General features: G+C 35.0%; 1 protein-coding gene across 1 annotated transcript in view; it reads left to right on the top strand.

Moving 5' to 3' along the window:
- Positions 1-6,715: 6,715 nt before the first annotated feature.
- Positions 6,716-19,441, top strand: part of LOC117177139 (MOXD1 homolog 2) — a 91,406-nt gene continuing 78,680 nt past the window's right edge. Inside the window, exon 1 of the mRNA XM_033367637.1 lies at positions 6,716-7,329. The gene's annotated coding sequence lies outside the window, so the exon portion shown is untranslated. The remainder of the gene's footprint in view (positions 7,330-19,441) is intronic.

The raw sequence follows: 19,441 nt of genomic DNA, 5'->3' as shown, positions 1-19,441 counted from the left end.
TTTTGTGCACTATAAAATTATGAAAATTTATTCACATCACCATATTCCATCTAAAATCAACAGTTCTCGAATAATTTTAAAAAACATGTTATTGTTTAACACTTTCCAGAATTTCGGAACTTTGCCGTACACGTATGTTTGGAGACTTTTTACAATATCTTTATGAAGCCATTGCCTACGTATCCGTGAAAAAAATGCTATTTTTACGAATTTTTTTTTTTGAGTGATATTTGTTCCCCGTTGATTGGACTAATTTTAAAATTCCTAAATTGTAACAAAATTTTCTGAAACATGTGTTTTAAGCTTTTTTTAGTTGTTTCGGAAATTTTTGTTTCTGTTTAGTAATATTTGGTAACTGTTACTTGATAAAGCTCTACTCAAGCGTTTCCAAAATTCTTACACAAATTTCTAGCAGGGTAGATAAGGTGGAGAGAGGCAGGACCAATCAGCGGGGCAAGAGCTTCTTTTAAAATAGCTTTATTTCTGATTAATTATTTTAATAAGTACAAAAATTAAAATTAATTTAAGTGCGAAGTACAATAAATTTAAAGAATAACTGGGACTTCATCATTAAGCAAGAGTAACTAAATATCTTTTTCATACAAATTTTGATATAAGGTTTTTTATAACCGGAGCAGCTACACAGGGGAATGAAGAGACGGCAAGTGTTGAATGATGGAAGCGTACCATTGAGCTTCAGTAAAAATTGACTTCGTCCCGGAGAATCGAACTCTTGACCGTTGACTCGAAGCCCAAAGCGTTGCAACTGCGCTAACCTCGGACCACGGACTGGCGAAATACAGCTTGTTATAAATAATTAAATTGTCAAAAATAATTAATCATATATAATAACCAATAATTAATTAATTTTGTCCGAATTGAAGCTCCTATGTTTCCGCTCGCTTTTCACAGTGTTTTGTTAGCAGTAACTTTTTCTGTCATCTCATTTTGATATCTTATGGAATTATTTCCAACGTGAAGTTGTTCCACTGGCTTTACATATAATTGATTTTCAGCTCATTAATTATGTACTTTAGATTAAAATGATTGAATTTTAGAAAACGTTGGGCATAATATTGAAATTAATTATTTTTAACGACTTAGTTTAAAGACCCTAATTTGTGAATGATTTAGTTTTCGAATGAAGTTTGAAATTGCTTAATTTTTTACGCTTCAAGTCTGAATTCATTAATTTTGAAAGTTTTCAATTAGAAAGCATATGTGGGTGTCCGCATGAATAGGGTCCTTATGACCGATATGGACTTACGCATACGGGTATATAACTGAATAAATTTCCGGCATTTTAGGCTGAAAATTAATCCTCTAAGTTAAAAAAAAACAAGTCACTATAGGGCATTTTTGAATTTGAAACTTGGAAAACCCGTTTTTCGAGAAGAAACGAATTTAAACTTGGCGAGTGCCATCAGCACACCTGTTACCTTTTTTCGAGCATGAAATAAACCTACTTCCGGTTCCTATCTTGACATAATTATGGTCCTAATTAATTCACTGTAGGTTCCAGTATTATTCCTTATTAAAAGCCAAAAATAATAATTTTGACCTCAACTTAGACAAACGTGAACATCGGAAACGTAGAACTTAATGGTTTTTTAAACATTCGTTTCATTTTTATTTGAAAATTTTTATAAAAGCATCTGAAAATATTTTATTTTTAATGTTCATAATTTTTCAAGGTTTTTAATGTCAAATTTCGGAATGTTATAGCATGAAAATCGAATAATAAAAATGTCTGGACAATTTAAAGATTAACTCCTTATTATAATATAATGAATTGCTTTGTTTCTTATTTCAACCTTAAAAATTTTTCAGCTTTTGATATTCTTCGAAATTGTAGAATATGAAATTAGTAAAAGACTTGCTCGTGTCGCAATTTTCAGTCGGAAGGATTTGTAATGATTCAGTTTTGAATTAAATGCCTCCAGAATAAATACAAAAAAATGTAAAACTAAGAAAATAATTTTTCCACTTAAGGCATTGAAAATGGAATTATTTTGTTTAAAATTGTTCCAAAACATTAAAAATCGGAAAGTCAACCTAAAAACAATTACAAATTCCAAGGCAAAGACAAATTTTCTTGTTAGTTTTAATTGTCAATCTAATCTTTCAATAACTTAGATTTGAAAATGAATTTAGTATAATTTAAGTGTTAACCTTACATGCTGGAAATGTTTCATTTTTATTATGTTTTCCATTTAAAACTACTTTGTAATTGCGAAACTTGTAATTAAAATAATTTAATTTAGCGGTATATAATAGAACATGTTTCCATTTTAAGCGGTGAAAATGACCATAAATATATTTTTGTTCTGAGACAAATTTGTTTCATAAACTTTAATGTTAAATTGTAATTTCTTTTTTATTTATTAAAAATTGTATAATTTTTAGAAGCTTTGAGATTGAAACATTGAATTTAGTTTTCATATTAAAATGGTCAAATCTCAATTTCTTCGAATTGAAAATTATTTATATTTAAAAAATTTCGAATTATTCAATTGTGAACGTTTTTAATTCAAAGTACAATTTCAATTCTTTTGAATTTTTAATGGTCCAATTTTCAATCTGAAATTGTGCAATTTTAAACGTTTTGAAATTTTTCTATTTTTGAAATTTTAATTTGGAATCATTCAATTTCAAAATTCTTTAATTCAACAGAAATCTGTTCAACTTAAAATTCTTGAATTAAAAATGTTACAATTTTCACTCCTTTCTAACGATATATTGTCCTATTTAACATAATGCATCCCGAACATGTGCATTGTCACGTTTTCAATAATGTAATATAAACTTGTGTATTTTTAAAACAATTTTGTCCAATATGGTCGAATATGGTATTGTCCAAACTCCAAAAGAATGAAAAATAGGTCCCGTGGCTTCAAAATGGGTTTTCTAAGTTTTATTTTGGGTAGCTGATTACAAGGCTGGAGTCAAATTTTTGAAGTTTTCAAAATTTAAAATAGCTGATCGGGTGTGGCGGACGAAATATTTAAAAACAATGCCGAAGGTTTAAAAATGTTTCTTTTTTGGTCTCTGATAACTAATCTGAATTCAAATTTCCGAAATTTATGATAGCAGATCAAATATGATAACCAAAAGGTTTGACAAAATGCCCGTGGCTTCGAAATGGATCTTCTAGGGTCTTTTTGCATTGATCATTATGACCCTGAAGTCTATTTTTGGAATTTAGAATATTTAAAATAGCGGATTTAATGTGACGGACAGAAAATTAAAAAATAAGTTCCATGGCTTAAAAATGGAGTTTCGTTTTTTTTTTTTTTTTTTTTTAATCGGTGATTACGAATATCAAGTCCAAATTGCAGAATTCAAAATGGTGAATACAAAATAACATGCAACCCTTAAGTTGTCTTCAATTCTATTGAACCCTGAAGCCAAAAACTTACATAAACAATTTAAAAAAAGAATAATAATTGTAACGATTTAGAATGAGATTTACATCTTTAATTTTGTCTAGTGATTTGAATGTATTCAATAAATACATGAATATTCTTTTCAGCAGACATTTATTTTCAAGCTAATTTAAAAATGAATTCATCTTTTTATTCAGTTATAAAGAAAATAGTTTGAAAGGAGTAAAAATGAGAATTTCGCGCTTATGAGAGATCGACATTTAGAATCCGTCACATATGGTAGATACATACGACCCTTTGCCCGATTTGCCTGATCGGCTTTCGATGAACTTATTTTCGTCGTGCAAAGAGCATTCAGTCTCTTGGGGAAAGAGATGGGATTTCGTAATAAAAATATCGCTGGTTGGGGATTTTTTTCAGTAGAAAGGACTACATTATGACCTATTTTTTTTTCTCATCATGATAAATTCTTACAATTTTACTTCGCTTGGTAAAAACCGGAATGGATTTTTCAAACTGGTAAAAGATCTGCAAACTGAAAAAAAGAATGACTGCATGAAAGGAAATTAATTTCTTGATTTATTTTTTTCGAACAAAGGATTTGTTCACTTCAGATTAATAAATATTATCTAAAGACAAATTAGTCATGCCTTGAAAAGAAGTATTTACCCGATACTAAGAGTTGACACGATTATTGAAAGTGAATTAAAAAAAATCTTTTCTCGAATAATAAATATGCAATTAATTGACTTGGACATAGAAAATCTGTTCTTTAAATAAATAAATTCATTCGAATTTCGTGGAAATAAGTATTTTTTACATTAAAAATTTTGAAATATTTGTTTCTATTGTATATTTGTTTCAGGACAAACAATTTTTGTTTGTTTGAAAGAATTATTGATGAAATCCATTGGAAGAAACATTGATTTAGTTCCTAATAAAGAAAGAATATTAGTTCTCTAGGTTATAAGTTATCCACAAATTTTCACCATAGTTATGAGAAAAAAATGTGATTCAACTAGTTAAAATTTAAAAAACATCGTGGTACTTGTGTAAGTCAATGGAATATTTGTTTAATTTAAATCTTATTAATTAGTTAAGTTAGTGTATATATGTATGGGCTTTAGGGTCTAATAATGAAAAACTGTGTTTTTTAATCAGACGTTTCGACTCATATAGGATTCTACTTCAGAAATTTATTTCTAAATAAAAGTAGAATTTAGATTTTCAGTCATATACTCTCGATTCAGAAAGCAGTGGCGAGAAAATGTATAGTTTTTGAAAATAAATTTCAATTGTAAAACTTGTATTGTAAATTTTTGATGAAAAAATATATGTTGCATAAGATTCATAGGATTAAGTCTAAATATAGTATAATATGTAGTAAAATTATAGTGCATTGTTTAAACACTAAATTTTAAAACTTAATACCTCACTTTTCAAACTAATTTAACTTTTAATTGGAATTAGTTTTAAGAACTTTATGAAAATTAAAAAAAAAAACGTTTATAAATTGTTCAGAAAATAAAAAATAATAAAAAAGTAATTTTTCTCCAAATTTAAGTCAATTGACTAACCCAAAATGGCAACTCTAACTTAGATTACAATTTTTTGTAATTAAATCAAATAATGTTACCAATATTAAATTTACTTTTTCAATATTTTCAAGACCACAATCTTTTCAAAATTATTATTTTAAATTATCAAACAAATTTGTTTTACATTTGCTAAATTTCCAAAAAATCTCAAATTTATAAACAATTTCAAATTTTGAATTTTTTATGAATTTCTAAAAATTTTAAATAAATTTCAAAATTTTAAGATATTTCCGAAAATTTGCCAAATTTACTTTAAAATAATTAAAAACTTAAATTTAAATTAATTTAAATTTAAACTTAAACTGATTCAAATAGCTAGAAATGGGTCACTGACAATCAGTGAAAGGTTACTTATTGATTCAATAAAAAAACCACTTTTGAGGGTTGGCACCACTGCAAAATGTCAATTTAGCAATCATAATAAAATAATATTTTAGTACATTCAATCAAAGAAGCATAGCAAAAACTTTAAATCCACAAATCTGATCAAATATTAAAAAAAGGTGAATAGTTTAGACCACTTCAAATGACAAGCAACCGCACGTATTACTTTAATTTCAAGATTAGACTGCCATGTACAAACCCGTTAAGTAAGTACTTCCTATACGAGTTAGAGTATATTTATCCCACAGTTAATTCAGCAGGCTCACAACCCGAAAATTGAAAAAATTATTTCATCAAGGAATCTTTCCTGCTACTTGAGTAAAAGCGTAACAATAATGCTTAACTTAATAATTTAGAGGTTGTGTTACTGAACTGATTAGTGTATAAGTCCGAAATCACTGATTAATCAGTGAAATGTCTAAATACTATTTTAATCAGTGAATTGTTCACTGATTCATATTTAGAGAAAATATTTACTAATATTATAATCTTGATGAATTTCTAAAATTTTGAACGAAATTTTCAAAATTTTGATAAATTTCTGAAGTTTTAATAGATTTTCAAAAAATTTTAGTTTGAGTTTGGTCAATCTTATATTTATGAAGCTGTCCAGGTTTTTAAACAGATTGCGAATATATTGCACTTTTACGGGTTTTATGGGTTCAATGCGGAAAAACCATTTTCCAAATGCAAATAATTTTGGTTAAAAAAAAAAGTTCTAACACTTGTCAGTTTAAAATCTCATTACGTTTTTGCCTAAATACATTCTAATTGATTGCAATGACTCAGCAGTCAACGTGGCTAAAATGCTTAAACAACTTTTAGCCAGGTATAACTTTCAACCACCCTAATGGATAGTTAAAATCGAACATTGTAGAGCACATGCATTTACTCTAAAAGCCTTCCAAGAGTGCAAATGATCCTGTAGCTGCTAGCATTCCCCTAACCTTTTTTCCAGCCGCCCTCATTATATTTCACCCCATTTGCTTTTTCACTCATTTAATATAAACTGAAGGTGAAAAACATGCCCAAGAAAATCGAAAGATGGCGGGTGGCAATATATGTACGTCATTCCGAGGGACTTTTGTTCTTGTCCGTGTTTGTGTGTGTGTCGGTGTGTGTGTGTAGGTTTAAAATCCGCGTTCGAAAAGGGCCGAGTGTCGTGGTGGCAAGAAGGGCAAAAGAGCTCAAGGGGGTTCAGAATAGGACGAGGGTTCGAGTTTAGAGGGTCGGGCGCCATAGAATGAGTGGGAGAGATCGTGGAGAAGGGGAGTCCCGCAGAAACCAGTCGAATCCCGGCACCAAGTCTCGTCGGCCGTTCAGTCTTCAGGCAAGAGCCGTGTCGCGCGGTAGCTCGATAGTGACGGTATCGTACATTTTCATAGGGGTCGGTTCTTCAGTTTCTACCCTCTAAAAACAACATTCTTTTCATCTTTGGCGGAAATTATCAAGGTTCAACGTTTATTTCAATTTGTGTTTAATTCTTCAGTGAATTGGGGAACATTTTTTGTGAAAAATCACCCTTTTAAGAGAAGACATTGAAGATACTTCTAGTTTAAGGTATAAGGCATTCTTGTCATCTCTATTTTGCAAGAGGATATTGTTGTAACCTCTTCTAGGAGGGAAAATCAACCGTCAATTTTTGGATTTTAATGTGTTTTGAGTGAAATTTGATGTTTGAAGAGAGAACCTTAAAGTGAAGTTGAGGAAGGAGGGAAAATTGAGGAAGGAGTTTTCCAATTCGTGAGGACACATTCAGGACACATAGGAATTTAAATTGGACTTTTGTCCGAGACGGGGAACAAGGTGCACAGTGAAGTGAGTGACAGAGTGAGTGCTTGACACGAATGTGCTTGGTTTGATCCAGAAGAAACTTTGGAAACAGCGGCTAACAGCGAGGAGCCGTTCAGCCTGGATCACATTAAAACTGCCGGCAACTTGAAAGCGTCGCGTCGCAAGTGGTGAGTTTTTTTGCTGAAAGTAGCGTAAATACCATGCAGAGATAGGATTTTTTTAAACTGAAAGAAGTGGAGTTATTCACGCTGTTCCACATGATCTTTTTTCTATTTTTTCCACTGGAACACAGTTCTGAGTTCTAAGCAATTTTTAAAAAATTGCATCGCACGTGTCATGTGTGCCAAAGGGCTTGCACAAATTTTTGCTTGACGAAAACCAATTTCAATCGAGAGTCTAAAATTCTCACCAATGATTATTATAGAAGAAACATATGGCAAGTTGATCATATTTCTGATGATCTTCTTATAGCCAATCATGCGAAATGTTAGTAGGTTCTTCTTCTTAGTTCTTCTAGGTTTTGAAGGGATATTTCGAATTACATTCTTGGCTATGTCATTAGGATCCAAGATCGTTTCGAGATAATTTGAAATATTCGTAGGAAACTTTCGGATACCAAAGGTTAATGAATATACAGTTGTTTGTCACTAACCCAAATAATTTGCATTGAAACTTCGAATTAGAATCTTTTTGTATAACCAAATAATACCATATTAAGTTTTGTCATCTTTAGAGAGATTTTCCTGTTGATTTTATTTAATTGACCGAATATTCGAGGATCTTCTTTTTTATCACTCTTTGAATCCAAAGAAACTAATGAAAAATTTAATTGAAGATCGAGTTGACATTATTAAAGTAAAGTCAGTTGGCAATCTTCGAGATTCATCTTCGTATGTCCATCTTATGCAATCTTTGTATTTTCAAAAGTTTTAAACGACCGTTTGGGTAACAATGACTAAACTTATATTTATAATGATGTTGTCATTTTTTCGATGTTTGAAAACTTTCTTGTGATGACGTTTTCCATTAAGTATACTAAATCCTTGACATTGTTCTAAAACTTTGTTGTGACATTGTTCATGTTTTTCTCGAAACCTGAAACAGAATAACTTACGATGAACATACGTTGGAATTGAATATAAATACCATATGTCCAATGTGGGTGGAACGGTCTTAAAATTTTTTAAATTAACCCACAGCTAGATGTTAGGTTTCGGTTTTATATCTTAAGAAGGAATTCGACAGATGATGGAGCGTTGGGATTGAAGTGTCAGAACATGCTTGACGCATCGGCTAGATTCCTATATAGAGATGAAATGTTTCGAGTTGGTCTGCTATAAAGAAAGATAAAATATGTCCTCATCTGCTCTCCTGCAAAGGTAGTTTCAAAATTAAATTGAATTCCCTGCACTTTTTAAGACTGGTCTATAATTCAGAAACAAGTAACATGCATAGCATCTAATCTATAAAAAATATACTGTCATACTGCAGTTGCAAAGCAATAAAATCGCCATTTGCACGCACAATTTAGTGAATGATTGATGCACTTGTATCACGTTTCTCATTTTTTATTCCTTCTCATCTGTAAATAAAAGTTTATTGCTGTCTTTAGAAAAATTCATATATAATATACATAGAGGAATATAGATTTATGTAGATTGTAGAATGTTTAGCTTTAGGTGTCATAAAAAATGTGTGCTTCTGGTCGTTTGTCAGTTGCAGTTTATTTATGGATCTTAAATGCACCGGGCGTTTCTAAAATGTTCATAAAACATCTCGAGGTCAGTGAAGCTTCCCCAGTCGTTACCTATTCCCCATTGCTAAGTTTTCGTTACTTCTGACCGCAGTGTTTGGAAATCGGTGGTCCAGGCTTTGAAAGCACGACCGGCCTTTTCAACGCCTAGGCCATAGTGGCCTAGGGCTCCACTCCTGAATATTGGGGACAGCTTGGATGAAAAGGCATTGGGGAGACTTGAAACCATCTTTTCGGAAACCTCCGAGTCATGGAGATCGTAAACGAGCTAAAATTGCATAGCCGACAGCAAATCTATTATCCGGATAATGGGGATGTGCACGTTCGAACGTTCACATGACGGCCGGGCATTGAACGAATCCAAGTGGGTGCTTTTCCAGTACATTGACTCTTCACATAGTTAAAGAAGTTTCCTTTATACAGTTTGAGTCAAATAAACAAGATTCAGAGACTTTATCATCTGTTCACTTATTTATAACGGAAAAAATCAACTGACATTTATAAAGAGTGACTATTCTTGATAAGGAATGACGGCGTCAATAGTTTGGATTTTGAAATTGTCACAGGGAAGCGACAGTTTGAAATTGACAGCAACAATTTCGCGAGGTAGATATTTTCGCTTGTCTCGCTTTAAATTTTAAAAGAGTTGGTGTGTTTTAAATTAAAGGGCGCAGCTTGCAATCAGCTGTCCTCCCATCCTCGGAAAGTTAATGATTTTCTCATTATTTTTACATGAATTTCTGCTTGACTTATTTTTATTTAACTATTTATTATAAATGTTTTTTTTCTTGAGATTTGAAATAGTGATAGATGCTTTATTTTTGCAAGAGGTAGAGACAATTAGTCTTGTCTGAAGTTACAGTGAATAGTCAAACAAATTGCTACACGTCTATTAGCTAATGTTACATACATCAGTTTGATTAGTTACCCAGCGAACATTTATTCTTGTTTCTCGTGAAAAGTTATTAAGGGTTTTAAAATTAGATTATTTTTTCCAAATGATGACCATCCTCGTTAAATCATAACAAACCAGTAAAATTATTCAAGCCGTATTATTTTATCAGCTTGCAACATTTGTTCACCAACTCAAATTAATTCTTGTGTGTAAATCTCTCGTAGCTAAAATACAGGAAAACCATTAATTTCTTTTTTATAACAGATTTAGACAAAAATTCTACAAAACGACATTCACGATGACTCTTAATGTAGTTGTAAACTGTGTACATTGTTTTTGTCCAGTTTTAAAATTAAATGAAAACTTTGAGTTTTTCTATGAACTTGTGAGGAATTAACTAATCACTCAGTTTAAATTAAGCCTTTAATTGATAGACATTAAAATCCAATTTATTCCGATATTATGAAAACGGTTTCGACCTCCAGTAATTCATCAGCGAAAATTAATACTTGATCGATCAGACGAGCGACGTCAGAGGAAGCCACGTTAATACCTCACGGGCCATCCATGTCATCGACACGAAGGCATTAATATAAAAGCTACAAAAATGTGAAGTAAATTGACACGAGAATCACAGCTCAGCGATTTGATTAAATCAGGCTTATAAAATGCATCGCGACAAATAATAATTCCCGGTATTATCCTAACATCCGCGTGCAATCGGAACGTTTGCGAGTCACTTTGCCAGGCGCAAACCGGTAAGACAGGTTGATATCATTGGAATCGATTAGACGGATAGCGAGTGAGCTTGTAAATTCTTCTCGGGATATAATCCAGGAAAACTATCAATGCGACGATTCTTCTTTCGAACATCGTCACGTCTCATGGTCTTTTCCTATTTTTTGCTGCTTCGTTTTATCAACTGTGCCACTCCCGTGTGATTTCATTTAATGATTTCGAAATAAAAGCACGCAGTGCTAGACAGACAGAGGCGCGCCTAAGACACTTTTAGAGCGAATCGATTTATGAGCTTGATTTTATTTATTCAGGGTTGATTTGTTCAGGAAGAACCAAGAAAGATTAGAAAAATGCTTTTATTCAGCCGATCACTCTGGTCAGGAATGTTTGTGTAGTTTTTATTGAATTGATTCTGAAAGTCAGAAGTTTTTCTTTTTTTTCAATTCCCAGACTGTTGTCTGAAGGCCCATTATCCACATCTTGGAATTGAAAGGTTGAGAATACTTTTAGATGATTTAATTTCAAATTATAACTTGGAAAATTTTTCAAAAGTTGAGAATTTTCTGCTAAGTTTAAGTAGTTAATGGTTACCGCAAGGAACCAACTAATTCTAAATGAGTAAAAAATATTGGAAGTTGTTTACAAACCAAATATTTGACAGCACTGAATGTAGAGGAAGAAGAATTTGGGACGGGATTAAAATTGGATTTGTGACAAATATTTGTTTAGAGAATATTTTCTCTGCCAGTTGAGCATGTTATTTAAGTGTTTTAAAAGTCTCTATGGTTCGTTTCGTGGGTGGAATTTGAAAGCATTCAGGTATCTACCTGATCCAATAGTATAGCGGAAACCGTCCCAAGGGTCGGTGGACCGAGAGAGATTCTGGCTATATTTATGGATCGGATTCATAGCACAATGCGAGTGGTATTCGAGGTAATATTGACGCCTGGTCGAGCGGATGATTCTTATATAAACTGCTACAAACACAATAAAATCGCTCACGATGGCGGGCTAAAATTAAGAGCATTGTCATGTCGAAGGAGAAGGAAACGTTGGGATAAAACGTGCGGTGAACTTTTTGCTAGAGTAGACTTCCTCGGTTTCTGTATAATCTAGCAGTGTATATTCTTCAGAATAATAATGATAATAAATAGCTACATTTTGTTATCGAAATAAGAAAATGTTGACTCAATCATGCTTAGGGAATTTGAGAGAAAATCATGGATACGATACCGGGCCGAAGTTTCGTGCAGGCGCGAATGCAATTTCCATAAGTTGAAAGATGGCTTCTTCGCAAAGTGAGAAAAGATTGTCGCAGGGTGGAGCGTAAAAGAGAGACGCAGTAAGGAGCAATGAGTGAAGAGGAAACGAGATGGTGTCGAGTGGATAGCCGGTCGGCTATACGTTATTCGTGTCTAACATCGAGATCTTAACCGCATATCTCCTTTAAGCTTCAGAGGGCTTCGTTTCTGCTCTGGGCTGTAGCTTCCTTGGGTTACTCGGTCGTTTTTTTCTTCTTTTTCACCCTATTCCATCTTCTCTCTTTTTCCCTCTTATACTCCTTCACAGAAACGCAAATGGCGTTTTTGTATAAAAACCGCATAGTTGTGAATCAACTAATTTACACTTTGAAACCACCTCTCTAAAGTTTATCTCCCCAAAATTGGTATTATTCGAAACAATGTATATAAAAAAAGGTTTAAGAGTGTTAGGATTATTACAGGAAATGCCAATTGAGCTAATTTCCTAATTAATCTTGTCAATTTGAAAGACTGGAAATTCGCGCTTTAATACTTTTTCTTGTGATGTGCGCAAGAGATGTGAGATGGAAATTGGTATTCGATCACCACTCACAACAGTCACGCATACCTGTAGCTTCATATTAATTATTTCTCTTCTCTCTGCACAAGATGAACGGCGTGTTCATACTCTTTCCCTACGGCATCGCTGTTCTCGATTATCAGTTATTATTCCATTCTTCGCAACGAGCTCAATTTCAGAGTTAAGAGATGATTTTGGTGCAATTTGTGCTTTAAAAAGTGAATCGCGAAAGCTCAATACAAGTAGCATATTATAAGTCGCTACTGAGGCTCTTAATTCTCAATCCCCTCCGGACTGTTTCTTCAGTCGCTTTCTTGGTGGCGTAATAACTAAAAAAAGAATACGCAAGTATCCCTCTGAATTGCACTCGTTTCCTCTCGGAAAAAGTTAAACGCACTTTATAAGAAAAGAACAGGAATGCGAGAATCCAGTAAATCAAGTTTCCGTATGAACTTCTTGTATTCTGGATATACTGTTCTAGGAATCGTCCATAAACTCTTCTAATATTTATGCTGACTGCATTTTTTCTAAGTTTTTAGTTGAAAATTGTATGCAAAACGCGAAATCGTGTTAATGGTGGTTTAAAATCAATATTACTCTTTCCGTGAAAAGCCGGGCAGATCCAATTACCGAAACTCGAATCACGATCTCGCTATATGCACGCGATTATCATTCCGCAATTTGCAAATAATTGTGAATTAATCGTTCATTTTAAGGCCATCGTCATGCCAATTTACGTCTTCCGATTGTTGGTAAAGACGTCATCATTTGCCAACGCGTCGGTAGATAATGACAATTACAAAGCCGGAATGAGAGTCGCATTTATCGCGTCATTTGCCACGATGATTAAGGGCTTGTGGTAATTTGTTGATGTGAACTTTTGTGTTACTTTTCCCACGACACTCGTGCCAAACAATTGCTCCATGTGAGCTCGCTTGAGCCGTTTCTTCGTCCGCATAAGGCAAAAATAAAGCGACTAATGTTAAAAGAAGAGCTGTCTGATTTTGAATCTCGGCCAAGTGTTTCCCTCGCTCTAGTTGCATGCAAAATTTCTGCAGATTCCGAATTGGCAATTTCCTTGCTGAATAAGTCACAGAGAATGTTTGGATCTTCTTTAAATTTTGGTTCCGGATTAAAATTTTGTTTCCTCTATTCCTGGTGTCGAGTCAACATTATTTCGTTAAATTATTCCAAAAGTGAATATATCAAAGACAAATTCCTGTGCGGATTTCGGACAATAATTGCTCTTCTCGATATATATTTAACCGTAATTAACAGCCCACTATTAATTCATATAGCACGGATACGTGAATCAGTGAATGTGATAGGTTCGCTTCAATAATTTATTTAACGGATACAAACTGCACAAAGTGTATGAGACTTTCATTGCTGGTGTTAATTCATTGAATTGCTGAGAAAAGTGCACGAAAAGTGATAAAGAATGCAAACGAGAGGAAATATATTCTTCCTCGTCTAAGGCGATGTCGCATCAATGAACTATAATTTGAAGTTGGCGTCGGAGTTCCAGGGTGTCGGTTCATAAGGTGCACTTACAAATTACGACGAATAGAATTCTGCCAATGGCGACCTAGCAATTTGGGAGGGCAACGAGATTAAGTTGCGTCAAAGACTGTCATTTTCTCCAGAATGGAGTAGAAATTAACATTAAATGAGAAGGGTCTTGAGACTCCCTGCAAAAAATGGCTCGCCTTATACTTACCAATTCTGTCAATCTTTACCGAATCAGAAGAACTAGATAATTTTTCCCAAGACTAAAGCTCATCTTCATTCAAGTTTTGCAAACCCAAACTTAATGCGCTGAAATTAGCATGCATTTAGATCTTTTTTTTGTGTTCTCCTTTCATCCGAGAATATTTTATCGCAACGTTGATCAAGCTTTGTCTATGTCCGAAGCGTTCATCTGTAGAGAACACGATTATTCGGCTATTGATTTTCGTTAAGTACCGCTTTATCCCAATGCTCGTTACTCAATGTTTAAGTGACCGAATAAAACGTTTAGGATTTTAGGCGCAAGTTTTATGAAGAGAATGAGAATTCGATTTATATTCTAAATTCAAATTTGGTGAAATCTAGTTTATATTCATTGGTTTCAGATTTGCATCTAACTTGCAAGTGCTTGAATACCCTAATGTTATTACGTTAAATGTTTTTAAAACTGAAATGAATTTATGTCACAGTAGTTTATAAAAAGAGTCGCAAGAATGAATGACGCCTGAAACAAAAGACTCTGGGTGATCGCTAGAGAGATTGATCAGCAACCTGGGTCGGAGCAGTGTCGCGGAACTAACGTGCTATTTAACTAAGTAACACGGGAATTCTAGGTCAATCTAAAAATCTACACCCCGTCCTCCAAATTACTACCTTCCTCACCGAGTGAGTCACGCTTACCCCGAAAGGAAAATGGGCTATTGGTGTATTAATAATAATATTTAACCTTGTATAACAATTTATGTATATATCCAATCAACGAGAAAGCTAATTTAACTTATCTAGATCTATTCAAAGTTCTTTCAGTCATTTGGAATGTGAAGCAAATGCGTGACAAATGGCATGTTACATTAATTACGTCGAATAAACGTGTTCCACAAAGCACCCGTAAAGTTTTAGGGCTGTAGCAATATGCTTATCATTCGATTTACCGTTTCATTGAAGTGGAACACGCATTAGGAAAAGTGTTATTTTTGGAAAACCTATGATACCTTTCTTACATCAAACCACTCCCACGTTAGCATGCGTGACAATAGTTAATTTTCTCCAATAAACATATATGTATGTATATATATATGGGAGCGAATTGTTCGAAAATTCAGCAAGTTCGCTTTTTCTCCCTATTTTTATCTGATTAAGTGGCGGCATTGCGTTTTAGGGAATTCTTGAAACGGGTATTTACGGTGACAATAGTGGTGTAGCCCTTGAAAGCGATGACTATCTCGGCACGTGCCACCCCTGTACTCCTATTCCTTCAACCAAGTTTTAACTTATCGAGTTTGGGTTATGTGTTAAGACCTGATAACCCATAAAGTCGCCCAAGGGATAAATTGAAAAAAGGTGAAATGAAACTTGTGAAAAGGCGATTAATCGGGGGAACGAAAATAACTAGATGAATTCAATTGAGGTTAGCTACGTCGTTTCTACCGGAAAATACATTTCGCTTTACTGTATCACGCCGCCGAATCTCAACGAGAAGCGTGTTTTTAAAGTGCAGCTCTTCGTTATCTCTTATCTTAATTAAACAACTCGATCCTCACAAAAAATTCATTTTGCATATCCTCGAAAAATTAATTGAATCCTCAAAATTGAAAGCAGTGCAGAAAATTCTCATTTAATTTAAGTGAATTCTAAAGTTTAATGGTTAATATCTGGATATAGTATCAGGATAATAAGATCTTGAAGAGATAATTTTCAAAAGTGAAGTCAAGTTCAAGGAGACGGTTATGTTAACAAGAATGGTATTTTATTCTTCAATGAAACTGTAGAACGGGTTAGAAATTCCTATCGTGTTCGTTGAATGTTCGCGTTCGTTACATCGGATCTTGGCGACGTGTAGCTGGAAACGTTTTGCTCGTGTCGCTTGTTGCTGATTCGAGTTGGTTAACGGTTCCGTATATGTCTCCGGAAAATAAATGTCGCGCTCGCATAAGCAAAACTGGGCGCGACATATTCAGAACAAACAGTCGGAGCAAGGAAAGGGACGTCTTGCCGTCATCTACGTCGGATGATAAATGTTGCTAAGAGAAAATGGCCAAGTGGTATCATACATCATCGGGATAATTATATTATTCGAGTTCTAGTGGATGAGTATTTATAGCCGCCAGAACTCCTTACGTTGAACATGGCTTCCAAACGACAGACTGCACAGAAAACCACTCGAAGATCTACCCCAAATAGCTCTCATGCCCACCCACGTTTCTCCAAGGATGCCAAAATAAGAAACAGCTTTACTAATTAAAATGTACAAGTATATTTAAACTGCTAAAGTTAAGATCTTAGAGAAAATGAGAGTCTTTTCATGATTTTAGCTGACATAGCAGAGGATGCTCTTGTGCATTGAATTACCGATAATAAGGAGAGAACAATTTACGCGAGCCATTGTGTTCCGTCGAGGAACCACTACAGAGGCTCCTTGAGAGCTTTCGCCAAGGGTGCATTGACATCGTTCCCGAGCGCATTCTCGAGAGGGTACGTTAGTTAATTCACGGATTGTCGTAGACACTAGAGCGGCCTCTTAGAAACGTCAAGAACACGTCTTGCACCACTGACTTGAAACCAAACTCAAAATTCCCTCTCTATAGCTTCCATTTTGCAAACGTTTTCCTTTCCCGACCTGCGCACTCAATGTGTCCTTTGTTGCTCACAAACAAACCCTGACAATCGCCTCTTACTTTCCAAGCTTAATTTTGATTTCATCTCATCAGAATTACTCTTCTTAACTCTTTGCAATAGTCCGGACTTAAAAGCTCCACTATCTAGTACCTCAGTTCCCCGTAGGCCTCTATTTAAAAAATAAAATAAAGCTTTCATGTTAAATGGATGCGTGAACTAAATGCAGTTTGGGAGCCTTTATCGCTAGTAGAAAGGATTGACGTTGAAACGCATCACAGATGCTTCAGAGTGACGACGTGTATAGCTATTGCTAGCGTTTCGTTGACAAGTCACATAGTTCCCTAGCTTTCAGCTTCGGTGATGAATATTAACGCTCCAAGGAAAATACGTCTAATGAGTATAAGGGTGAGCATGTGCGACTAACTACCTTCAAGTGAAGCGGCTTTTATCAGGTTGCAGATGTTTGCTTTCCTCTTTCTGTTTCCCTCACTCACATCACTCTTATCCCTGTTTCTCTTTCTTACTTTTCCTACATACATTTATACCCTTTTTCTTCGTTTCTGCACCTCGGCTGCTTTCTCGTCCTTCCATCTGTCTTCTACCTGTCTATCCGTCCGTTCGTTGTATACGCTGCTTCCCACTGTCTGCACGTTTACCGTGCTAATGTGAATTTGTCGGATTGAAAGGCAACCGGAGAATTCACGAAAAGACCGACTGCTCGAATTGCCCGAAGGACTTTCCGGCTGAAACATTTGTTTTGTTTCGCCACAAAAGTTTTAACGTGGATTGCTATTTGAAGAACGACTAATTAGTTTACGATTGGGGTGAAAATTGCCAATGCATTATCTTCTTTATTTGAAACAAATCCTTTTATTTAGATCTGGGTTTTCATTAATATTGTCCAAATTTAGTGTCATTGAGTGGACCTGCACATTTCAGGTTTCGAATGCAAAACGATGTTTACGTTTTGCGCAGGAGATCAATTGAATCGGCTTCCGCGCGATCGACAGCTACCGATGGATTGCACTCTCCTCGCCATAAATATGCGAATGTGGACGGAGAATGAGATTCTCCCACGTGTTGTCTCGCGTGGGTAGATACCGGCTTGTAGGACAATACGGCCAGGGGTCGATGGTTGCTGGACACCAGTGTTTCTACTTACGTTCCACGTATGTTGGTGTCCATACAATACGCGCCGATACAAGTCCTGATGTACTCTATCGAAAGATACAAGAGATTGTGTTGATTCGATTAAAATCCCAGAGTCAGTGATGTTTTAGATTTCACACACCTTTGCGCCTACGCTTACAAGTCATTGATCATTCTATTGTAGTTCAAAATCTATGCACTTAATTGTAGAGAGATGAGCGGCTGATATTTCGACGTATTATTTCTATCAAACTTTCACTTTCTAATGTAAATTTGATTCTAATGTAAATTTAAATTCGTTATTTCGCAAAGTCCAAGACTGACGCAACCTGACATCTGAAATCCGTAGGGAATGTTATTGTTTGCTCTTTTATGTTAATAAAAGCTACCCACTCAATGGCAATGTCACGTGACCAGCAGGTAGCTGTGATCGACGGAAAGTGGCAAACGATAGCGAAGAGTGTATCGTGGCAATCTGATTGGAATCCCGTGGGTTTTATGCGGTCGAGTTGATCCTCAGTGCTCGCTGAAACATCTTGCATATATATCTGTATAGTCGCGGGGGTTGAGTCCCGCGTGATAATGGGCATCAGCCATCTGTGAAGACGCTGAAGATTGTATGCTAATTTCCAGTTAGGCCCACTCCTATAAGGCGCGGCATTGTCGGCTAATAGCTGTTCGACTCTCCACAGTCTCCATCACTAATTCTTTACAAAGAGCAAAACACCAATAATAGTTATTTTGCGGTCATCTGGCTAATCTTCTTTACAGAGAGTTGCAACTAAATAAAGAAGAGAATGGTTTTATGCAAAGGACAGAACAAAATAAAGGTTATTTTCCTTGCATGTTTTGTCCTGGTGTGAGGATCAGATGCAAATTTTCGAGCACCTAATGTGGACACATATTTTGCTAGCGGATGCTTGCATGAGCGACGACGAACGTCAACTTTGGCGGCTTATAATGAAACTGTGCGTGGGTTGAGGAGAGTCCTTGTGGTCGTTGTTTTTCTTCTCCTGCCGCCTCTTTCGCGTACTGAATGCTCCAACTCTTTGGCTTTCTGCTCTCAAATCGAGATGGAGATAAATCTTGTCGAGATTACTTTGGCTGACAATGAGAGATTATTAAATGTACGTTAGGACTCGCTGGGGTTAATTTGCGCCCCAGGCATTCGATTATCTCGTATAAGGTTGAAATCCCGGTGAAATTTGACACTTTTGCCTTCCCTCGTGGCTGACTGATTTTCCACCAGGGCCCTAATGTTCAGATGTAGCGATACCAATTATCGGGATGGAGCTATTAAAATATGATTAATGGTCGCAATTCATCTGACACATGCGATTATATTTGCAAACATGAGATGAATTTGCATCCCCTCCGACAGTAACGTGTTTCGCATTTGGAAATAAAAATGGCGCATAAAGAAGTACACACTCGACGTTTTTTAAACGCGAAAGGAAATCGCGATAAAGTATAATTAAGTTTTATCCCGGAGAGAGGTAAAGTCGGTATAAGGGAAAGAGGCGAATCGAGGGTTGAAGGAAGAAAGAAGCTGCTGGGCATGTACGCGTTATGTACTACG

The sequence above is a fragment of the Belonocnema kinseyi genome, chromosome 7 (genome assembly GCF_010883055.1).
Source record: "Belonocnema kinseyi isolate 2016_QV_RU_SX_M_011 chromosome 7, B_treatae_v1, whole genome shotgun sequence".
NCBI classification, from domain to species: domain Eukaryota; kingdom Metazoa; phylum Arthropoda; class Insecta; order Hymenoptera; family Cynipidae; genus Belonocnema; species Belonocnema kinseyi.
This window is presented reverse-complemented; position numbering and strand designations above follow the sequence as displayed.